Source organism: Gracilinanus agilis, chromosome 3 (genome assembly GCF_016433145.1).
Source record: "Gracilinanus agilis isolate LMUSP501 chromosome 3, AgileGrace, whole genome shotgun sequence".
NCBI lineage: Eukaryota > Metazoa > Chordata > Mammalia > Didelphimorphia > Didelphidae > Gracilinanus > Gracilinanus agilis.
In genome coordinates, this window is record NC_058132.1 from 340,524,387 (window position 1) to 340,541,813 (window position 17,427).

The window sequence follows — 17,427 nt, forward strand, 5'->3', positions numbered from 1 at the left end:
AGCAGATGACATTTTTTTTTTTATCATGAGTCCTTTAGGATTGTTTTAGATCATTGCATTGTTGAGAATAGCTAAGTTATTTACAGTTCTTCATCATGCAATATTGCTATCACTATGTACATTGTTCTCCTAGTTCTGCTTTCTTCCCTCTGCTTCATTTTGTGCAATTCATAGCTATTTTCTCACTTTCCAATTCTTTGCCCCCACAAAATGGTATTGCAGGGTCAAAAGGTGTGTGTGTGTGTGTGTGTGTGTGTGTGTGTGTATGTGTGTATATATATATATATATATATATATATAGTTTTAGAGCCCTTTGGACATAATCCAAATTGCTCTCCAGAATGGTTGAATCAGTTCACAACTCCCCCAACAGTGCATTAGTGTCTCTCTTTTCCTACATTTCTTCCAAGTTTTGTCATTTTCTTTTTCTATCATCATAGATAGACAATTTGAAAGGTACGGGGCGGTACCTCAGTTATTTTAATTTGCATTTCTCTAATTAATAGTGTAAATCTATGATCCTAAGTGATTTCCAGCAATAACTGTTATTTAAAAAAAAAACAAACCCTTACCTTCTGCCTTAGAATCAATACTAAGTATTAGTACCAAGGCAGAAGAGTGGTAAGGACTAGGCAATTGGGTTAAATGATTTGCTGAGGGTCACATAGCTAGGAAATGCCTGAGGCCAGTTTCAAATCAAGGACCTCCAGTTCCCGGGCCTGGTTTTCTATCCACTGAGCCATCTATTTGCCCCTGCTAATTATTACATTTCTTATAAAGGAGTTCCTGTTGGCTATAAAAATAATTTTTATTTCTGTTTAGACGTTTTCTGAAGGAACCCTGGGAACTGACCTGAGGAAGTTTCCTTTTTTGTAAAATAAATAAATCAGATGAGGTGCTGTAAAACAAGAAGCACTTAGATTTGAGATTTTAATATGTGGCTTCAGAATGAAGTCTCTACTGTACTACCTGTATAATTTTGAGGAAATCACTAACTTCTTGGGGCCATTTAAGTTCCTCATCTGTAAAATGAAGAGAGAAGAGAGGGAAGTTTGATGCTCCTGAGGCTCTAACTCCCATGATTTCTGTGATCTCCCACATTTCTTACAAATCTAAAATGATTATGATAACTAAGTGCTACTTGCTTCAAAATTTAGGACTGTTACTACATTAAAGCTACTGAGTCATGCTGGTGCCATCTAGTGAGAGACTAGAAAAATAGATTTGACCTAAATATCTTAAAAGCAAGAGTTCTTAACCTTTTTTTTCTGTTCCTCTTTCTGATGAAGTCTGGTAAAGCCTATGGAAAGCTTTTCAGGATGATGTTTTTAGATACATTAAAAAACAAAACAAAACATGGGATTACAGAAGAAACCAATTATACTTAAATAAACTTCTCATGTACCTTTTTTTAAAGTTCCCATTAAGAATCCCTGTTAAAGTAATCTGGGAAATAAATCAGGTAATTCCATAGCACAGTAGCCTTTGGACTTGAATGTATAACTATTAAGGTAAAAAACTGTCTTTCAGGGACCCAAATTGTACCAATATAAAAAAAAATTGTTTTTTAGAAAGATTAATCTGACATTGGCAGGATTCCTTTTGTTCTTACTAACTTCTGTTTATGTGTGCATATACACCTATGAAAAATGTTCTTTTTTAAATGTTTAGTTTAGTTCAATCCCAGTAAAACAAGACCCAAAGAGGAATGACAGCCTTACTGCCACTCCTCATATCTATTATTTCCAGATTAAGGATACAATTTTGTCATGGGTTAGAAAATGATTTAAAGACAGGAAGACTGCTTATCAGACAGTTTACAAGCATTTACTTAGAGGCCTACTATGTGTTAGCACTAAGAATATAAATACAATAAAAAAAATAAAGAATCAAGAAATTTTACTTACCACTGTTATACTAATTTTCTCTACTACTGAATATAGTCTAAGTAAATTTTGTACTAAATAAAAACAGTTCACCTATCATCTGCCTTTGGTAGGTGTTCTATCAGATACTTTCTCATCTGAGGATTTCTTCCTCCTGATAAGAATCTATACTTGGGCAAAATAAGAGAAGTAGCTTAGTGAGAACTTTTCAGAATAGAGAAATGGCCCAGGTTCTTCATGAGACTTCAGCTCACTTATCTGTTTTAACAGGTTGGTAGGCAGAAGATCAGGCTCATCCCACTAGTACAATTATTGAATCTGTGACTTGGAGCAAAATACAATTTCCTGAGGCTTTGCTTTTCTCAATGGTAAATGAAACTAACATTATCGACAGTAAACAGCACCTAGAATATTTCTTTTTTTAAAAAAACCTTACCTACCATTTTAGAATCAATACTATTTATTGGTTCCAAGGCAGAAGAGTGGTAAGGACCAGGCATTGAGGGTTAAGTGACTTGCCCAGGGTCACACAGTTAGGAAGTATCTGAGACCAAATTTAAACCTCCCATTTCCAGGCCTGGCTCTCAAGCTTCTGAGCTATCTAGCTGCCCCCAGAATGTTTCAATCTCAAGTTTAGATATGTATGTGAAAGCTCTTTGTGCTGTGAGGATGAAGCATGATTAAAATGTTAGCATCATTAGAAGGAAAAACAAAACAACACAGAAAACATCCTAAAATTGTTCATAGAGTCAGCCCCTAGATATGTCAAATTAGGGTGATATTTCATACTTTGTTGTTGTTTAATTTAATTTTTTAAAATTAAGTCTTTCTTTTTTTTTTTTTTTTTTTTTAATTTTAAACCCTTAACTTCTGTGTATTGACTTATAGGTGGAAGATTGGTAAGGGTAGGCAATGGGGGTCAAGTGACTTGCCCAGGGTCACACAGCTGGGAAGTGTCTGAGGCCGGATTTGAACCTAGGACCTCCTGTCTCTAGGCCTGGCTCTCAATCCACTGAGCTCTACCCAGCTGCCCTAAGTCTTTCTTTTGAGTTCCAAATTCCCTCCTTCCATTCATCCTCTCTTCCACCCATTGAGAAGGTAAAAATTATGATACCTATTTTACATATGAAATAACGAAAAACATATTTCTGCATTAGCTGGGTGTTCCATACTTTGGCTGTTACAGGAAGTAGAATAGAATTGATGATAAGATTGATTGTGGAGTTGTGGAAAAAAAGGTAATGCATGTTGCTTATGGAATTGCAACTTATTAGCATCTTTTTTGGAGGGAATCTGCAGTTTGAGTCTGACAAGATAAAGCCTAAGGAAAGATGATTAAAGTTTATGCAAAGATCTAATTAGTGTAAGCAAAGGCATATCCTTTGAGATAGATTAACTAGTTAATAAAATTATAGAATAAATAACATTTACCTAAGTCAGTACAATGAATAGAAAGTAGTATAGAACGATTAATTCCTTTGTGATATATATATATGCTCCTCCTTGGTTTTCTTCTATATAGTTCCCTGACTTCATATCTTAATTTCTTCTCCGCTTTTTTCTGGCCCACTATTCTCTGATTATTTTCTTTTAGCTTCATTATGCCCCCTCGCCTTTTTCTTTTCCTTTTCCTTCCCAACCATCTTGTTGTTCTTCCCTTTCACTTCCATGCCTTGTGCCAGTTTTTGTTTCCCAATCTCTTCTATTCTCCCAGTTTTCCATTTACATTATTGTAATTGCTGTTTAAATTGTTTTCTCAACCCTGTTTACTGCATGAGTTCATATAGTTTTCCATGCTTCTTTGTATTCATCACAAATATTTTTTTACCACAAAATAGTATTTAATTACATTCAAAAATCACAGTTTGTTTAGCCATGCTCCAGTTACGGGCACCTACTTTGTTTCTAATGCTTAGCTATCACAAAAAGTGCCGCTACAAATACTTGGGAGTATATGAGGAATTGACATTTATTGATGACTTCCTTTGGCTACAAGCCCAGTAATGGAGTCTCTTGTTCAGACATTTTGGTCACTTTATTTGTATGATTCCAAACTGCTTTATACCATTTCACAGTTTTACCAACTGTGTATTAGTGTCTCTGTCTTTCCACACTGCCTGCCCTCTAACATCAATCAACTGTTGTCATTTTTTCTCATTTTTGCCATTTTGGAAAGTGTAAGGTGAACCCCACAGTTGTTTTGATTCATTAATGTGTTAGGTATTTGAATACTTTGTGTTATTATTGTTCCCAGTGCCCATTCCATGTGAAATAGCTATTCTCTTTGATTATTTTCCTCCAACTCCACAGGTACAGTATCCTATTCTACTCTGACCTCTTCTTTTCTTTTCATGACCCAGTCTTATAAACGATTTAATAAAAAGAACACTTAGTTGTTATTAACTGTGATGACCAGATAATAGACCAGATAAAAGAATTGTGGAAATGATCACTGGGATTTGTTGGCATGGGCACACTTGGGATAACTTGGTGAACAATAGTGGACATAGATTGACAGGTAGACTCCACCTTCTAACGAGGTAACTTTGGAATGGTATAGTTTCTTAAATGGCTGGTGTATGTTAGCATTACCCAGGACCACAGTAGAATTCTCTCTCATATCATGAAAGTCTAATGATTACTTCTCTCTCAATTCTTATTATGAATTGAATCTATGGCTTTCAGGCCCATTGTGCTTCTTAAATGACTGATAATCATTCAGCAAATATTTATTAAGTGTCTAATCTGTGAAAGATACTACTAGGCATTGTTATTATGCATTTTCTGTCCCTTAAGAGCTGTGTAACCATGGACAAAGCATTAGATTCTATAGCCAACTGAGTGTGGCCGTTATTCCTATTTCAACTGATTCCAGTGAGAGTGAGGTTCATGCATTTTATCACTATTAGGACAGAGAGAAGGATACATCAAAGGAAGGGACCAAATTGAATAGGATGGGTTGATTTAAAAAATAATAGTAATAATAATGAATTAGGATGAGGAATACACAAGGAAAAGAAAAAAGGAGAGATAGAAGAGGGTAAATGATCTTATATGAAGAGTCATGTAAGATTCTGTATAGTGGAGGATGGGGAGGTTGGTGGGCAAGGCATGTACCTTACTTTCATTGGAATTAGTTCAAAGCAGGATTAACATCCACACCAAATTAGCTATAGAATTTCTCTTAACCAACAGGGACCTGGGGGGAGGAGGGAGATGAGCAAAGGTGAGGGGGTTGGTTAAGAGAGGGGCTGTGAATTAGGAGAAGCTGTTGTCAAAAGCAAAACATCTGTGAACAGTGACAGTTGAAAGTAGAGAGAGAGAGGATAAAAAAGAGGAAGATAAGTAGAGAAACACATGGTTAGTAATCATAAGTGTGAACCTAAATGAGATGAACTCACCCATAAAACAGAAGAGGATAGCAGAGTGGATTAAAAACCAGAACCCTACAATAGACTGTCTACAACAAACACATTTCAAGCAGAGAGACATACAGAGTAAAGGTAAGGGACTGGCACAGAATTTATTATGCTTCAGCTAAAATAAAGTTTAAAAATATGGCAAATGGGTAGGATTCCAGGCCTGGAGTCAGGAGGACCTGGGATCATATTTGGCCTCAGACTATTCCTAACCGTGTGACCCTGGAGAAGTCACTTAGAAGGGTTTGGGGAAAAATACATCTAACGCATTTTTTAAAGTTGATTCTGGTGATTTTTTGAAAATACATTTGTATTCTGAATATCAGCATACATAAAAATTTTATTATACTAAGAAAAGCAGAAAAGATCTTATGTAAAATTGTGAACTTCTATTATGTACACCTTATTTTTACATGTATATTGCATTTAACATAGGAGTAAAATAACCAAACACACACAGAAACCCTTCCATACTTGCTTGAATCCCCACATAAACTTATTTCTGCTTTCTTCTTTGTAGTTTTATTGACACTTTTTTAAATGTTTTATTGACACTTTTTTCTTTTCCCCCCATCACTATCACTGCCCACCAACTTCTCCCAAAATCCATCCCCCTGTCTTGTTCTTTTAATTTAGTTTTTTCTCTGAACCTAAGAATATCAAATAAAAAGACCCTACCTGAAACTGAGTCTTTTATATGCAGTTTGCAATTATTTTAAAATGTTTGATAAATTCAACATGTTTAAGTTTTAGAGCCATCTTGTTTGTCATGATTCTTTCTGACTTTTCTGATTTTTCTCCTTTTTCTCTCATTCTCTTCTCCTCTCCCCCTCAAAATATAAAAGTAAACTTTGTGGCAACGATAAATAGTAAAATAAAACTATTTCCACATAAGCCACATTCAAAAGTAGATCTTGAATATTTCACCTCTGTGTCAGGAGTTGGATAGCAAGCTTTTTCATTGTCTGCTGGAATTACAGCTGGTCATTTCTTTGATCAGAGTTTTTTTTGTCTTTCCAATCTTCCTGTTTTTGTATAAATTGATCCTGGTTTGCTCACTTTACAGCTAGTTCTCTAGTTTCTCTGAAACTATTTCTTCATTACTCATGACCTAGTTACATTGTACCTTAATTTATTCAGCTATTTCCTACTCTGATGGCACAGCTCCTTGCTGTAACAAAAAAGAACTGTGTAAACATAAGATTTCATAGGAGTCCTTTTCCTCTTATCTCTTTGATTTATAGGAACAAATAACAACAACAAAAGAGTTGAGAGTTAGAAGTCTTTCAAAGTTGCTTCCTTTTACATTATTGTAGTCATCTTATAAATTGTTCTCTTGCATCTACTCATTCATTCTGCATTAGTTGGTAAGTTTTTACAAGTTTCTCTGAGTCTGTCATATACAAATGGAATTTGTTAAAAGCGTTAAGCAGAGATGCTTACTAAGATATTTCATCTTAGGATTTAAAGACAGCACAATTTAGAAATCCAAAGGCATAAGAACAGTTATCCAAATAACTATCAGTTTTATTTGATGATTTTGTAGTATAATATATAAAGCTGCTAGATGGCTCAGTGGATAGAGTACTTGGTCCTGGAATCAGGAAGACTCATCTTCTGGAGTTCAAATATGCCCTTAGATACTTATTAGTTGTGTGACCCTGGTCAAGTCACTTTACCATTTGCCTCAGTTTCCTCATCTGTAAAAAGAGCTGGAGGAGAAAATGGCAAACCACTCCAGTATCTTTATCAAGAAAACCCCAAATGGGGTGACAAAAAGTCAGACAGTACTGAAATGACTGAACAAGTACAGTATAACATAGTCCTTTTTTATTTGGCCTCTATGGTATCATCACTTTCATACTCTAATACAGTGATGGGCAAACTACAGCCCACTGGCCAGATGAGGCCTCCTGAAAAATTCTATCTGGCCGGGTGACATTATTTCTAATCTGATGGATACAATGAATAGGATACAATACAATGAAACTTTGAAAGAGTTGCCTTAGACACAGACTGACAGATGAGCATTTCCTTTCCTTTGGCCCCTTCTTTAAAAAGTTTGCCCATCACTGGTCTAGTATATAAGCTCTTGTTTCCACCTATGTGGTCTAGAGATTTATCACAAGTTATTGTGTCTCTATATCTCTAATCTACCTTTACTACTTTTTAAAAAATTAATCTTCTTTATTATATGGATACGGATATGACTTATTGAGGGTAAGGATCCCTTTACTTTGGTGTTTCTGTCCGCAGCACCTAGACTATAGATAGTGCTTAATAAATGTTTGTTGATTGATCTTCACTCTTCTGATCCAACATCTTCAGTAACTTCCCTCTGCCCACCAAACTGTTTAGAATCTTCTGTCTCACATTATCCTACTTTTTCAGATTTAACTAAGGCATATCCCCCCAACTTCTCCATAAATGCTGTCTGATCCCATCTGCTAATCATACTTAACCGCTCCCTCACCTCTGAGTTTCCCTGCCTTTGAGCAAAAGCCCAAATTCTAGGGGAAGCTAGGTGGCTCAGTGAGAGAGAGCCAGGCCTGGAGTCAGGAGAACCTGGGTTCAAATTTGGACTCAGACACTTCCCAGCTGTGTGACCCTGGGCAAGTCACTTAACCCCATTAGCCTAGGCCTTGCCCTTGCATCCTAGAATTGATAGAAGGACAAAAAGTAAGGGTTTTTAAAAACATGCTCTTCCCTATGTATAAAGAGATCTTGTGCTGTCTCCTTGCCTGTTGTACTATTCCCATCCATTAAAGCCCAGGTCAGATGAGACCTTATCCATGAAACTTTTCCTGATGTCCCTCCTCTAATTCTTTGTTTCTTCCCCACTCAGATTTTACATAGCACTTTTTTTTCACGTTCCTCTAACTTAACCATCATATTTTTAGCAAAGTGTTTTAAATTCAGAAACATTGGTATTCTTGTTTTCTCATCACTTTGTCAATCATTTTAAAACACTGCAACTTAATCCTATTTGGAATAAATTTGATGCAATCTCTTTTGTATACTTTTTGTATACATTTCATACTACCACTTAACATCACATGGAAGATGAAAAGAGCTATAAAACAAGTGCAAAATGAATCATACTTAAGTAAAACATACACTTATTAACCACAATGCAAAATAATAGAAACTGTTGTTGCCAGATCCTCATAAGCTCCATGATGTTAGGGACTGTCTTATTTGAATTTCATTACCACTTCCATGCTTGCTCCTAGCTCAACTCTTTGTATGTAGGTGCGTAAGAAATGTTTATTGAAATGGTACTTAATTTTGTCTCAGCTGAAATGCATACCATTCTTTTTCTTCAGCCCCAGTTATAGTTGCATGACCTGAAATATTTAAAGCACTAATAAATGTAAAAAAAAAATTGTATAACAGCTCATAAGCTTAAGTTGCCATGGAAATAGTAATTAATAGTAATCCAGGGATTAGGGGAGAATTGCTATTGCATATCAGAGTCATTGCTTCCTTGCTGTGAGTAACATGCAGGCTTATGTAGTTTGGTTCTAGATATTGGTTCCAGATTTTATCTTTTCAGGTAATGTTATTTAACTTCTGCAGAGCGAAAATTATTAGAATCTGGGTGCTATTTATTTCATAAATGTATTTGTATTTAATCAGAGCTCAAACTTTAAACAACCTCAGCCATCTAAAATATAGCTATGATACCAAAAGAAAACAAAAAGACCTCTTATCGAAATAAATGTCACAAAACCCAGGTGCCTTTAGACCCTCATTTAAAGTTTATTGGCTTCTACTTCCCATGCAATTCCCAACAAGTTAGGTGAGTCAATTTTCTAGCCCTCAGGAAGGAGGAAAAAAATTGCTATATCCAGTTACAGTGATATGTGACATTAAGAAATGGTTGGCAGGGGGAAACTAATTTTGGGAGGTAATAAGGAATTCTTATACCCCGCTCCTTGCCCTAGCCCCCAAGTCTACTATTTAGGGTAAGACCAGCACCCCACTTAGCCAACTCAGTGTCCTTTCACCATGAATTCTAAGAAATATTTGTCTAGTTATAACTTTGCCCTACTAGTAATAAAAATGAAAACATTTAAAATGTAACTTCTTTATTTTTTTTTTGATTCCCGATCTTTAGGGATGTATCTTATTTTTGAGAGCCTGTGATCAAGTGCAGCTGAACCATAATGAGGAAGGGAATGACCAGAGATAAGACCATAGATATTTGCCTTATTGCTCCATGTATAACTGCTGAGTTAGTTAACTTTTTAGATACTTCTTTTGACTGTATGCTATTCTATCTACTCTTTCTGACCTCCCTTTATTGCTTTTTTTATTTCTTCATTGCTGTCCTTCACTTCCTGTCTAAGCCCAGCACTCTATAAACCATGTGGTTCCTTCAGGAAACTGAAAATAATATAATTCTGCTTATCACTCACTATGGAGAAGGGACAAAAATATAAAATGTAGGAGAACATATATAAGAAGACATGAAATTATAGACAAATCCAGAGAGGTGAGCAAAATGCAACAGTGTCCTTACTCTACAAATCTAGGAGCAGCAGATTAGATTTCTATAGTTACAAAGTAATTTGCATATGTAGCTTTCCTTTCCCTGCTATTAAACATGAGATGACTGATATCTCTTCCAGAGGGAAATTTGGGGACAGCACGGCCCCAATCAATTTGTTAACAGGATGTCTTTAGATATGTCACCCTGTATCTGATAAAATGATAGGAAGATTTATTGGGTTCACTTCATGCAGTGTCTTTTCACTTTGTAGTTATGTTTGCAAGATCACCTGTCATACTCTGTTGATTTCTTCCTAAGCTCTCCACCAGCAGTTCAGGTAAGCCGCTACCAAAATAGAAATTTTTGAAAAGACAGAGAACCAAGCCCTTTCTTTGATAAATGAGGAAATGGAGAGCCACAGATGTTGAGATCTGAACAGGATCACAGTCATGATATTACCATGGTGCCTTTAATAACTGACCAGACTTAATATTTGAGCCCAAGAAATCAAATTCACACTATGAAGCATCTCTGTTGATTGCTTTTTGCATCATATGGTTTTTGCACAGATTCGTTTTCAATACCTATTGTGACTATACTCTGTATTTGGTCCTTGAAGAGAAAGCAAAAAGTTCTCGATTCATGGAGCTTAGACTATATTAAAAGGATGAGACAATCACATAATAAAACATAATCCATGTAATAAATGGGCATAGTTTAGGCCTCCATCATCTGTTTGCCTAGAGTTGGTTTTTGTTTGTTTGTTTTTAACCCTTTCTATCTTAATTACAGTTTTTAAGATGAAAGGACAAGAGCTAGGCCTGGGGTCACATAGCTAGAATGAGGCCAGATTTGAGACCAAGTCCTTCTAGCTCCAGGTCTGATTCTCCATTCACAGTGCCACCTACCTGTGCTCTTTGCTTAGATTCTTAGATCTTCTAACTGAACTCTCTACCTTCATTCTGTCCCCTCCCCAATTCTTCTTCCTTGCAAGTGCCAGCCTGATATTCTTGAAGCACAGATCTGATCATGTTACTTGTCCCTGTTCAAGAAGCTTCTGTGGTTTCCTTTTATTTTTAGGATAAAATTTTAAGCCCTTCCATTTGGCATTTAAAGTTCTTCACAGTCTGTCTCCAGCCTATTTTTCCAAATTGAACTCATATCAATCCCTTTCACATAATTCTTTGCAGCTAAACTAGCCTACTCTCTGTTCTCTGTCTTGTTCCCTTTACATGGCATTCTGTCTCCAACCTCTATCCATCTATGGATGTCCTCCATGCCTGGAAAATTCTTCCTTCTTCTTGAGATCCCTAACTTTCTTCAAAATGGAGCTCAAGCCATTTTTATCTCTTCATTCCCCAACTGTTAGTGCTTCTTCTCATATTACTTTTGTATCTGCCCATGTATGTGTTGCTTCTTCCCAGGAGAATGTAAGCTCATTCTTTGTCTTGGTATCTCTAGTACCTAACACAACATTTAGCACATAATTCTTAATAGATACTTGTTGAAATGAATTCTTTGATTAATATCTAAAAAAGGGAGAGTTAAGGAGAAAGAATTTCAGTATTTATTTAATACTGCCCAAGAAAACAACTAAGTTAAACTTAATCTGAATGTGCTTCCTAAATAATGTTAATTCAAAGACAGAGAAGGATATGCTAGGATGGTGCAGAGAGCTTTACAGGGGTAGAGAATATCATGAATAGAAAACTCACAGAGAAAGGTATGTCCAAGAAAATGCTAAGTAGATTTGTAGGCAGGAATTAAAGACAGATAGAGTAGGAATACCTATTAAAATACACATTTTATTAAGTGTTACTTCATCAAGTACCATTTGCCACACCGTACCTTAAAAAGACACTATGCTAAGGACACCAAGAGCAGAAAGACAAAAATGGAGCTGTCCCTGCCAATACTCATTGATCTTATATCTCACTACACAAAGAAAGAAGCAGCTTTGAATTCTGTCAATTCTGAATTGTGGGAGTTCCCTTAGATTTCTCTTAGCATATGATCATAGTGATCATAGCATTGATATGATGATACTTTTTTTTTATTTAAAAATTTTTTTTATTTAGAAGATTTTTCCATGGTTACATGATTCATGTTCTTATTCTTCCTTCCACACACCCCACCCCACCCCTGCCCCCTACATCCCAAATCATATCCACAACAACCCATGTGTTCAAGCAGTTGTTTCTCTTCTGCGTTTCTACTGCCATAGTTTCTTTCTCTAAATGTGAATAGCTTTCTTTTTCATAGGTCCTTCAGAATTGTCCTGGATCATTGCATTGCTGCTAGTACAGAAGTCCCATTACATTTGATTTTGCCACAGTATATCAGTCTCTGTGTACAATGTTTTCCTGGTTCTGCTCCTTTCACTCTGCATCAGTTCCTGGAGGTCATTCCATTCACATGGAAGTCCTCTAGTTCTTTATTCCTTTGAGCACAATAGTATTCCATCACCAGCAGATACCACAGTTTGTTCAGCCATTCCCCAATTGAAGGGCATACCCTCGTTATCCAGTTTTTTGCCACTACAAATAGTGCAGTTATAAATATTTTTGTACATGTCTTTTTCCTTATGATCTCTTTGGGGTATAAACCCAGCAGTGGTAAGGCTGGATCAAAGGGCAGACAGTCTTTTAAAGCCCTTTGGGCATAGTTCCAAATTGCCATCCAGAATGGTTGGATCAGTTCACAACTCCACCAGGAATGCATTAATGTCAAAATTTTGCCACATCCCCGCCAACATTCACCACTTGCCTTTGCTGTCATGTTAGCCAATCTGCTAGGCGTGAGGTGATACCTCGGAGTTGTTTTCATTTGCATTTCTTTAATTATAAGAGATTTAGAACACCACCTCATGTGCTTATTGATAGTTTTGATTTCTTTATCTGAAAATTGCATATTCATGTTCCTTGCCCATTTATCAATTGGGGAATGGCTTGATTTTTTTGTACAATTGATTTAGCTCCTTATATATTTGAGTATAAACCTTTGTCAAAGGTTTTTGTTATAAAGATTTTTTTCCCAATTTGTTGATTCCCTTCTAATTTTGGTTGCATTGGTTTTGTTTGTAAAAAAACTTTTTAATTTAATGTAATCAAAATTATTTATTGTGCATTTTGTAATTTTTTTCGAACTCTTGCTTGGTTTTAAAATCTTTCCCAGAGATCTGACAAGTATACTATTCTGTGCTCCCCTAATTTACTTAGTTTCCTTCTTTATATTCAAGTGATTCACCCATTCTGAATTTATCTTGGTGTAGGGTGTGAGATGTTGATCTAGGCCCAATCTCTCCTATATTGTTTTCCAATTTTCCCAACAGTTTTTGTCAAATAGTGGATTTTTGTCCCAAAAGCTGGGCTCTTTGGGTTTATCATACACTGTCTTGCTGAGATCATTTACCCCAAGTCTATTCCACTGATCCTCCCTTCTGTCTCTTAGCCAGTACCATATTGTTTTGATGACCACTGCTTTATAGTACATTTTAAGATCTGATACTGCTAGGCCACCTTCCCTCACATTTTTTTTTCCTTATTTCCCGTGATATTTTTGGTCTTTTGTTCTTTCAAATGAATTTTGTCAGTTTTTTCTATTTCAGTAAAAAAGTTTCTTGGTAGTTTGATAGGTATGGCACTAAATAAGTAAATTAATTTGAATAGAATGATCATTTTTATTATGTTAGCTCATCCTACTCATGAGCAATCAAAGTTTTTCCAATTGTTTAGATCTAGTTTTAATTCTTTGGAAAGTGTTTTGTAGTTGTGTTCATATAATTCCTGTGTTTGTTTTGGTAGATAGATTCCTAAGTATTTTATATTGTCTAGGGGGATTTTAAATGGTATTTCTCTTTCTAACTCTTGCTGCTACAATGCATTGGAAATATATAGAAATGCTGATGATTTGTGTGCATTTATTTTGTATCCTGCAACTTTGCTAAAGTTGTTGATTATTTCCACTAGCTTTTTAATTGATTCTCTAGGATTTTTTAAGTAGACCATCATATCATTTGCAAAGAGTGATAGCTTGGTCGCCTCATTGCCTATTTTAATACCTTCAATTTCTTTTTCTTCTCTAATTGCTACTGCTAGTGTTTCTAGAACAATGTTAAATAATAGAGGTGATAATGGGCATCCTTGTTTCACTCCTGATCTTATTGGGAATGCTTCTAATTTGTCCCCATTGCAGATAATGCTTGTTGATGGTTTTAGGTATATATTGTTTATTGTTTTTAGGAAAGACCCTTCAATTCCTATACTTTCTAGTGTTTTCAATAGGAACGGGTGTTGTATTTTGTCAAAGGCTTTTTCAGCATCTATTGAGATAGTCATGTGATTTTTGTTTGTTAACTTGTTGATATGGTCAGTTATGTGAATGGTTTTCCTAATATTGAACCATCCTTGCATTCCTGGTATAAATCCCACCTGATCATAACAAATAACCCTAATGATCACTTCCTGGAGCCTTTTTGCTAGTATTCTATTTAAGATTTTTGCATCTATGTTCATTTAGGAGATTGGTCTGTAGGTTTCTTTCTCTGTTTTTGATCTACCTAGTTTTGGGATAAATGCCATATTTGTGTCATAAAAGGAATTTGGTAGAACTCCTTCTTTGCTTATTATGTCAAATAATTTTTATAGTATTGGGATTAGTTGTTCTTTGAATGTTTGATAGAATTCACTTATGAATCCATCTGGTCCTGGGGATTTTTTCTTAGGGAGTTCTTTGATGGTTTGTTCAATTTCTTTTTCTAATATGGGATTATTTAAGTATTCTAATTCTCCTGCTGTAATCTAGGCAATTTATATTTTTATAAATATTCATCCATATGACTTAGATTGCTATATTTATTGCCATATTATTGGGCAAAATATTTTTTAATGATTGCCTAATTTCCTCTTCACTAGAGGTGAGGTCTCCCTTTTCTCAATTTCAATTCAATTTTCATTCTTTCAATTTCTACTATTCTCTCTTGTTCGAGAATGTGGGGGCAGTTTTCTTGGATAATTTTCTGTAGGATGATGTCCAGGTTTTTACTCTTGTTATGATGTTCCAGTAGACCAATAATTCTTAAATTGTCTCTCTCAGATCTGTTTTCCAGATCTAAGGTTCTGCCAATGAGGTGTTTTTTATTTTCCTCAATTCTTTTCATTCTTTTGATGTTGTTTTACATATTCTTGCTGCCTTGTGAAGTCATTTGCTTCTAGTTGTTGGATTCTGATTTATAAAGACTGAATTTCATCCCTGACCTTTTGGTTATCCTCCTTCTGGTCTGATTTTATTTGTAGTTCATCTTTCACCTTCTTTGTTTCGTTTTCAAGCTGGTTAATTTTGGCTTTCAAGATATTATTTTCTTGTTTTAGTTCATGTATTTCCTTTTTCCAATTGACATCAGCCTCTCTTGATTGTTTTTTGAGTTTTTCAGTTAATTGAATTTTGAGATCTTCCAAAGCCTGTGTTCAGTTTGCTGGAGTTTCTTTGGTTTTGCTTGGAGTTCCTTGTTCTTCTTCTATTTCATTTGCTCTTAGTTCACTTCCTGGAAAGAAGCTGTCAATTGTAATTTCTTTTTTCTTTTTCTGTTGTTTACTCATATTTTTTCCTTCTTTCCCTCCAGTGTCTTCTCTGCTCTGCTGGCTGATTAGGTTAAGCAGATGGTTTTAATGAGCTTTGTTGTAAGATCTTCCCCAGCTGGCAATAGTAGTTTGTAACTACTTTCTTTGCAGTCTATGGGGGAGGGGTGTTGGAGTTTCCCTGCCCTCTGCAGACTTCTTCTCTGTCTTATTGATAGGATTAAGCCAGGGCAGGATTGATCTGGCTGTCTTGATGTATCCTGAGGCTAAAACCTTAAGAGAAGGGGAGAGGGGGCAAAATGGAGATTTTTCCTTGCATCTAGGGTGCCCTATCTGAGTTTTTCCTCTAGCCGCCTCCCTGTGTCTGTTTTCAATGTCCTGAGCCTGGAGCCAGCAAGGCTCTTTCTCTGGACTAGTGCGATTCCAGGAGCCTCTAGGCATTCCTCACAGCACATGGGGGAGGGGTTCTGAGATTCCCCTTCTTCCTTACCCTCAAAACCCAATAGTTCAGGAATTCAGGCCTTTTTTTCTTGGCATTTCTCTTGAGCTGTCCAGCAGTAGGATCCCCCAGCTCTGTCCTATTTAGATTTGGTTTTCTTTCTCCTCTCAGGGCTTTGTTTTCTATCTTGGTGTGAAGGGTACGGAGATCTGAAGTTTTGCTCAGTCTAAGCCACCATCTTCCCAGAATCCCAACTCCTCCCCCCAGTCCAATTTAACTAATTAATATCATTATCTTATACAAATGAATATTTATGATATTTCCCTTCACTACTTTGGGGGCCTGCTCCTCTCTATAGAATCTTGATATCCAAGAAGACTGAACATCAACTTTAGGCCGTGATGATACTTTAAAGTGATGGTTTATTTTTAAGTACAATTTTATTGATATCTTAAATTTTAATATTACCTTCATTTTTCCTGCCTTCCCTATCCAGATAACCACTCCTTAAAAGGCAGAAGAAAGAAAGGAAAGGAGGGAGGGAGGGAGGAAGGAAGGAAGGAAGGAAGGAAGGAAGGAAGGAAGGAAGGAAGGAAGGAAAGAAGGAAGGAAGGAAGGAAAGAAAAACAGTACATTAAAGCTAATTTGACTCATATTGTGTTCCAAACCCATTCCCCCTGCCACTGTACCTGTTCAAAGATAGTAAGCAGGTACATTTTTATATCTCCTTCTCTGTGATCAACCTTAATGGTGAAATGATAGTTTGTGTTTCTACCTAGATGAGAAATACACACCCAGCAGACTGGCTAAAATGACAGCAGGGGAGAGTAATGTTGGAGGGGATGTGGCAGAATTGGGACATTAATGCATTGCTGGTGGAGTTGTGAATTGATCCAACCATTCTGGACAGCAATTTGGAACTATGCCCAAAGAGCGATAAAAGATTGCCTGCCCTTTGATCCAGCCATGCCATAGTTTGGGTTTGTACCCCAAAGAGATCATAGGGAAAAAGACATGTACAAAAATATTTATAGCCTTGCTCTTTGTGGTGGCAAAAAACTGGAAAACGAAGGTATGCCTGTCAATTGGGCAAAGGCTGAACAAATTGTAGTATCTGTTGGTGACGGGATACTATTGTGCGCAAAGGAATAATAAATTGGAGGAATTCCATGTGAACTGGAATGACCTCCAGGAATTGATGCAGAATGAAAGGAGCAGAACCAGGAGAACACTGTACACAGAGACTGATACACTGGTAAAATCGAATGTAATGGACTTCTGTACTAGCAGCAATGCAATGACCCAGGACAATTCTGAGGGATTTATGGAAAAGAACGCTACCCACATTCAGAGGAAGAACTGCAGGAGTAAAAACACAGAAGAAAAACAACTGCTTGAATACATGGGTTGATGTGGACATGATTTGGGTTGTAGACTCTTAATGACCACCCTAGTGGAATTATCAATAATATGGAAATAGGTCTTGATTGATGACACATGAAGAAACCAGTGGAAATGGGGGTTAGGGGGTTGGGAGGGTAGAGAATAAGAACATGAATCATGTAACCATGGAAAATTTTTTTCTAAAAAATAAAAAAAATACCTGATTAAA

At 36.2% G+C, this 17,427-nt stretch overlaps 1 protein-coding gene across 1 annotated transcript in view; it reads left to right on the plus strand.

Annotated features, from left to right (window-relative positions):
* The window catches only part of HACD2 (3-hydroxyacyl-CoA dehydratase 2), a 106,766-nt gene that overhangs the window by 53,204 nt on the left and 36,135 nt on the right, over positions 1-17,427 (plus strand).